The following is a 6,000-nucleotide window of genomic DNA, read 5'->3' as shown; positions in this document are numbered from 1 at the left end:
GGGCAAAGAGAATTGACCGCTTTTCACAAATGAGGAAGGTGAGAGACAGAGAGAGGAAATTTCCACTGAGGTCACATAGTGAGTCAGCAACAGCAATGGGCCTAGCACCTAGTGGATGCTTGTGGACTCAAAGCATTTTTGCAAAAGTCACAGATCTGATGTTTGGGTGACCCAGAGAAGTGCTAGCATACTTGGTACTTCCCGCTAGTTCATGACGGTGAGTTCTTGGCTGCCTGTATCTGAGCAGGTAATTCTCACTTTGGAGTTGGAAGACCCAGCTTAGGGAGCTTGGACTTCTCAAACTGCTAAGTACTAAGACCACCCCTGAAACGTTATTTAAAGTGCCATCTCTAGGGCCCTATCCCCGAGAGGGTCTGATATCTCAGGTCTATGGTGGGATCCAGAAATCTGCCCAGAGTCCTGGTCTAGGTTCAAATAGCACCGGGGGAGCCTTCAACAGAATTGATGAATCAGGAAGCCCACAGAGTCAAATCCATTCATTTGCTAAATAAATATTGATTGACTATTATGAGACAGGCTCAATGCTATTCCCACAACATCAGCAATGGGACCAGAGACGTCAGGGTGGGAGAGGAAATTAAGGGTGGGGTGGGTGGTGGGGTGTCTGGATAATTAAGTAGCAAAGGAGTGGGCCTGTGAGAGCTTCCCCCTGTATATCCAAATCTCACCCATCTTTTGAAGTTCAGCAAAGGTCTCATCTCCCCCAGGTAAGCTCTGGAGACATTAATTACCTGAGTTTGAACTCCAGCTATGCCACTTAGTAGCTGTTGGCTTAAACCACTATAAGCCTCAGTTTCCTCATTTGTAAATCCGCAGTACCAATCTCATAGGGTTCTGATGAGGAATGCATAAAAGAACGCATTGAAGAGCACTTAGTACCATGCCTGGTACATGTTAATCTTAAGTATCAGATATTACTGTTATTATTTCCTGACCATCTTGGCCTGCTCTGATTTCTCCTTCCTTTGAACTTTTAGACTTCCTTACAGTGTCAGAAGGGAAGGTCGCTTAGTGATCATCTAGTCTGATTCCTTCATGTTATGGAAGGCAAAGCTGAGAACCAGAGAGGGGAAGGAACTTGCTCAGGGCCACACAGCAGAGCCAGGACTCAAACTCAAGTCTTCCTATACCCAGTCCAAGGGCCTCTTCTTCCTTGATGTCTATCCCTTGGCCTGAACAGGGAAAGCAATTTCAGGAAATCCATGGCTGGAAGAAGGAAGAAGGGGAAGAGAAGGTGGGAGAAGCTGATTGTTCTCAGCATTTGAGCAGGGAAAGCCCAGAGCTAATCTTCCCACTGGGTGCGCAAACCAAGTGTTCTAACTGGAGATTGCAACTCATGTGGGTCCAGCTACTTGAGCCTCCTTAGCCCTTTAAGGTCCCTCCACCATTTAGGACTCCAGGAGCAGGAACCAGTCTAAGCTGAGTTTTGTGAATTCACAGAGGATCTATGATGATTGTGGCCTCTGGAGAGAAACTACTGTGTATAGGGGAAATATCACAATCCCGGAACATCAGGGCTGAATTACACATTATACTAATGAGGAATCTGAAACTCCATTTCCTCTAGGAAGGGACATTCCTCAATTTCACAGAAGGCTCTGGCTGACTCAGGGGGCTTCACAAAGGGAGCCAGGAGCAAGATCAATCTCCCTGATGCTGAGTCCTGCCATCATCCCAAATGCCAGTTTCTGAGCTGTTGGGGACATGAGTAAGGGAGGCCTTGCAATTTGGCATCAGAGGACAGAGATGGGAGCATCTGACAACATGGGTGTGAGAAGGTATATTTTCACTCCCTGCAGAGAAAAGAGTTTACATGCAGGGAAGCGTATCACCCTTTGCGCCTGGTCTAGCTCAGGGACTGGTGTCATTAGTCCTGTAGGACTTTCTGCGTGGTTTGGTATGGTAGCTGCTTGCCACATGTGGCTATTGAAACATTTAAAAAGCAGCCTGTGCAACCGGGGGACTGAGTGTGGTGTGGGAAAGAGCACTGGACTAGGAGTCAGGAAGTCCCTCGATTAACTCACTTGGAAAGTCACTTCCCCTGTCTGTTCTTTACTTCCACATCTGTAAAGTGAGACTGTTGGGCCAGGAGGTGTCTCTAGCATTCCCCGGGCAATCCCAATCTGAAGGGCACAGAAACAGTTGAGGATCAGAGTCAGTGGGCTCTCCCACTCCGTCACCCCCTGTCCCCCTACCTCCCAATGCCCTGCCCAGGACTGATATGGCCTCTTGATATCTGGCCCTCGGTATTTCTCCAGACCCACCTCTGTTACTTCCCCTTTGTTTGCTTCAAACTCCATGGTCCACTCAGAGTGAACAATTTTCAGTTCCCTGAATGTACTCTCTCTTCTCTTTGCATATTCTATTCCCTTTGCTGAGAACACCCTTCCTTACGCTCTTGCTTGGCTACTTTCGGGTCTCAGCCAAGGTGTCCCTTCCTTTAGGAAGACTTCCCAGTTCCCAAATCCTGACGAGACGCTCCCTTGTCCTGGCTCCTATAGCTCCTTGTATTCCTCCTGTCAGAATACAACTCTACCACACTTGACTGTAGTTACCTATTGATTTGCCTGCAGCCCCCAGAGCAATGCTATCCAATAGAACTTTCTGTGGTGATGGAAATATTCTATACATGTGCAGTCTAAGGTGGAAGCCACACGTGGCTCTTGAGCACTTGCAGTGTGGCTAGTGCCACTGGGGAACTGAATTATTAATTTTATTAATTTCAACTAATTTATATTTAAATAGCCATGTACTGCTAATGGCTACTGTACTGGACAGCGCAGCCCAGAGCCTGTGAGCTCTGAGTGGGCAGAAAGTGGGTCTGACTTGTCCACTCCTAGGTCTTCAGTGGTCTATAATGTTGTGCAAGAATGACGAAACTCCAGAACTGGGAATGATGGAGAAAGGCCAGCTCATCCAGATGGTCCCCATCCATCTCCTCCTTAGGCATCTTTTCAGCAGATAATGAACTGAGACCTTACGTTTGTAAAGGAATCAATAGTTTACAAAGAATGTCTGTAAACTATCATTTTATTTTAATTACCATCGCAGGAGGTGGGCAAAGCAGGACTCATTATTCCCATTTTACAGCAGGGGATCACTGAGGCTCAGGATGGGGAAGTGAGCCTCAGGAGTTAGTGCAGAGCTGGGCTGCTCATTGGTGGGTAGGTCTCTAAGGCCCCACTCAACATCCCAATGAGATCCGGCACAGAGGGAAGGAGTGGGCTTTTTCCTACCCTGTGGAGAAGAAACTAAGTGGAAACAGATGGGAGAGGAACGGGGAGGGGGGATGGGCAAGAGGATGTGCGCTGGGCGGCTGGTGATTTCAGCCAGGACCCTGGGCGCTGGAATCCCCCCACCTTAGGCAAAGGAAGAGATCGAGGTCCTCGGGAGAACCCCACACTGGGGCAGGGTGGGCCGGCCGGGTTGCCTCTGCCCCTGGGCCAGTTCTCAGTCCAGCCACAGAATCATCAGGCTTCCGGGCGGGCTCTTACCCAGAGCCCCCTCCCTGCCCTGGAATTCACAGCAAGCGACAGCCCGTCTGGGAAGTGACAGGTGGGGAACTGACAAAGAAGGGCCCTGTGCTCTGCCAGGGGGCGGGATGGGCCTCAGTCGAGTCTGCGGGGCTGCCTGCGTCTCCGTCGTCGTGGGGAATTCCCCTCCTGCCTAAAAGTCAGCCTGGCCCAGCTCTCCTTCCTGCAGAAGCGCAGCGAGCCGAGGAGCCTTCTCGGGTGGCAGCCCCGCTGCACAGACCCCGTCCTCCCCTGCCCTTCCCCAGGTGAGTGACCCGGCACGGGGGCCGTGAGCCAAGACAGGGCAAGGGCTCACCGCACAAGACTGCCGGGGCCACCAGACCCTCCTGGCTGAGCCACGAGCCACCTGGCCCCCCTCCGCTTTCCTGCCAGCTGGGATCTGTGTCTGCCCCGGCCCAGCTCCCTCTCCCCCAACGGGCCTGGGCTCTGGGCCTCTACCTCCTTGCCCGGCCTCGCTCTCCTCTAGCGTCTCTCCCTCCATTTCTTATTTCCTCTTCCTGCCCTCCTCTTCTTGCTCTGCCTTCTCAGCCAGTCTTTTTCTCTCTAGTCGCTGCCAGTTTTTCCAAAGGGAAGGAAAAGAAAGGTCTGTTTTTGTCTTATCCTTCTCCCAAGAAAAGGGGGTGGGTAGGTTTGCAAGTGTGAAGGCAGGTGTGTGTGTGTGCATGTGTGAGAACGTGTGTCTATGTTTGTGAGCGTGTGTCACGTCTCCCGAGGTGCCTGTGTGTACGACTGTGTGAGCAAAAGCGTGTGAGCATGTCTATGTGTGTGTGTGTGTGTCCGTGGGCATCTGTGTCTGGGTCATTACATGATTATGCGTCTGTGAGTTTTTGAGGGTAAGTGTTTGGGCATGTGTTGGGCACTTCAGTGGTCTAAAGCTAGATAGGAAGAGACCAGGTGGGAGTCTGGCCCCGCCTCCCTTGGGAACATGGTGGAAGGCTAGGGCCCTCCTTAACACCGGGGAGAAAGGACGTCTGGAGGGCTCTCCCACCTGCTCTCCTCCAGGGTCAGCTGGACCTTTATGTGGTTGAGCCTTTAACACAGAGAGAGCCCGAGGCACTAGGAGTGGGTGATGGGCTGGCAGACAGTGGTGATGCGGCCTCGTCTTTCATCACAGTCAGTCCAGATTTTCCAAAGCTGGGCAGAGGCCCAGCCCAGGGAAGTCCCTGGCTAGGAGGGGCAAGGAGTGGAGGCCAAGTTGCTGTCACAGTGGCTTCTGGGCTGGAGAAGAATGGAGGGAGAAGTGGGAGGGGCCCTAGAAGAGGGTGCATGGGAGAGGACTTGGGGCGAGGCTGAACAGCACCATCAGGGCTTCCCAGGATTAGGAAATGCTCTGGTTCCCATGGGTCTGCCTCATTCAGGGGCTGGGCTGAGCCTGGCTGACCTCTTCCCACTTCCAGGAGGATGACAAGGGGCAAACTTGGATCCAAACCCAGATCCACTTGACATTCTGAGCTGGAGACAGGAAGGCCAGAGGGAGAGGAGCTGGCCTGGGGCTCCTAGGAACTGTGGGAGGGGCCTGGCTAGGCCACGTCTGCTACAGGCGGGAATTTCCCCCACTGTCACTTTGCCCTTTCCTCTCCTCCAGCGTGTGCCCTAGAAAGCCTAGAGTAAGAGGCAAGCCCAGGGACGCAGCGGAAACAGTTGGGATGAAAAAAAGAGGAAAACAGGAAAGACCCTGGAGAAAAAGGAGAAATGCCTTCTAGGCCTGGTGTTTCCGAGAACACTTTGTGAAGTCTAGGGCAAGTTCCTCCACAGCTCTGGGCCCTGAGGTCCTCACTGGAAAGAGTAGATGAATAATCCCTGCCTACCCTATAGGGCTGATCATAAGTATCATTGTTGCCTCTCACTGATGCCAGGTTCTGTGACGTTTCATTCTTTCTACCCTGTGCATTGGGCACTGTTTTAGCCTTCTTGTTATTGATGAGGAATCTGGAGGAGAGTCATCACAAGGTGTAAGTGGCAGGACTGTGATCTAAGTCAGGGTCTATCAGACTCCAGAGTCCACCTCCTAACCCTTGCATGACATGCCTCTTGGAAGTGGGGCAAACTGTTAATATGAAACGGTTTAATTCACTTTAAAGTGCTGAATGAATGTGAAAAGTTATGGATTTTTTTAAATAAATTTATTTGCATTTATTTATTTATTTTTGGCTACGTTGGGTCTTCGTTGCTGCGCGCGGGCTTTCTCTAGTTGCGGCGAGTGGTGCTACTCCTTGTTGCGGTGCACGGGCTTCTCATTGCGGTGACTTCTCTTGTTGCAGAGCACAGGCTCTAGGCGCGCAGGCTTCAGTAGTTGTGGCGCGGGCTCAGTAGTTGTGGCTCAGGGGCTCTAGAGCGCAGGCTCAGTAGTTGTGGCGCACGGGCTTAGTTGCTCCACGGCATGTGGGATCTTCCCGGACCAGGACCCGAACCCGTATCCCCTGCATTGGCGGGCAGATTCTTAACC

General features: G+C 51.8%; 1 protein-coding gene across 2 annotated transcripts in view; it reads left to right on the top strand.

Moving 5' to 3' along the window:
• The first annotated feature begins 3,661 nt into the window (after positions 1–3,661).
• The window catches only part of TNIP1 (TNFAIP3 interacting protein 1), a 52,272-nt gene continuing 49,933 nt past the window's right edge, over positions 3,662–6,000 (top strand). For both annotated transcript variants that reach the window (XM_057539952.1, XM_057539946.1), the window contains exon 1: positions 3,662–3,799. The gene's annotated coding sequence lies outside the window, so the exon portion shown is untranslated. The remainder of the gene's footprint in view (positions 3,800–6,000) is intronic.

This window comes from Balaenoptera acutorostrata, chromosome 2, assembly GCF_949987535.1.
Source record: "Balaenoptera acutorostrata chromosome 2, mBalAcu1.1, whole genome shotgun sequence".
In the NCBI taxonomy this organism is placed as follows: domain Eukaryota; kingdom Metazoa; phylum Chordata; class Mammalia; order Artiodactyla; family Balaenopteridae; genus Balaenoptera; species Balaenoptera acutorostrata.
This window is presented reverse-complemented; position numbering and strand designations above follow the sequence as displayed.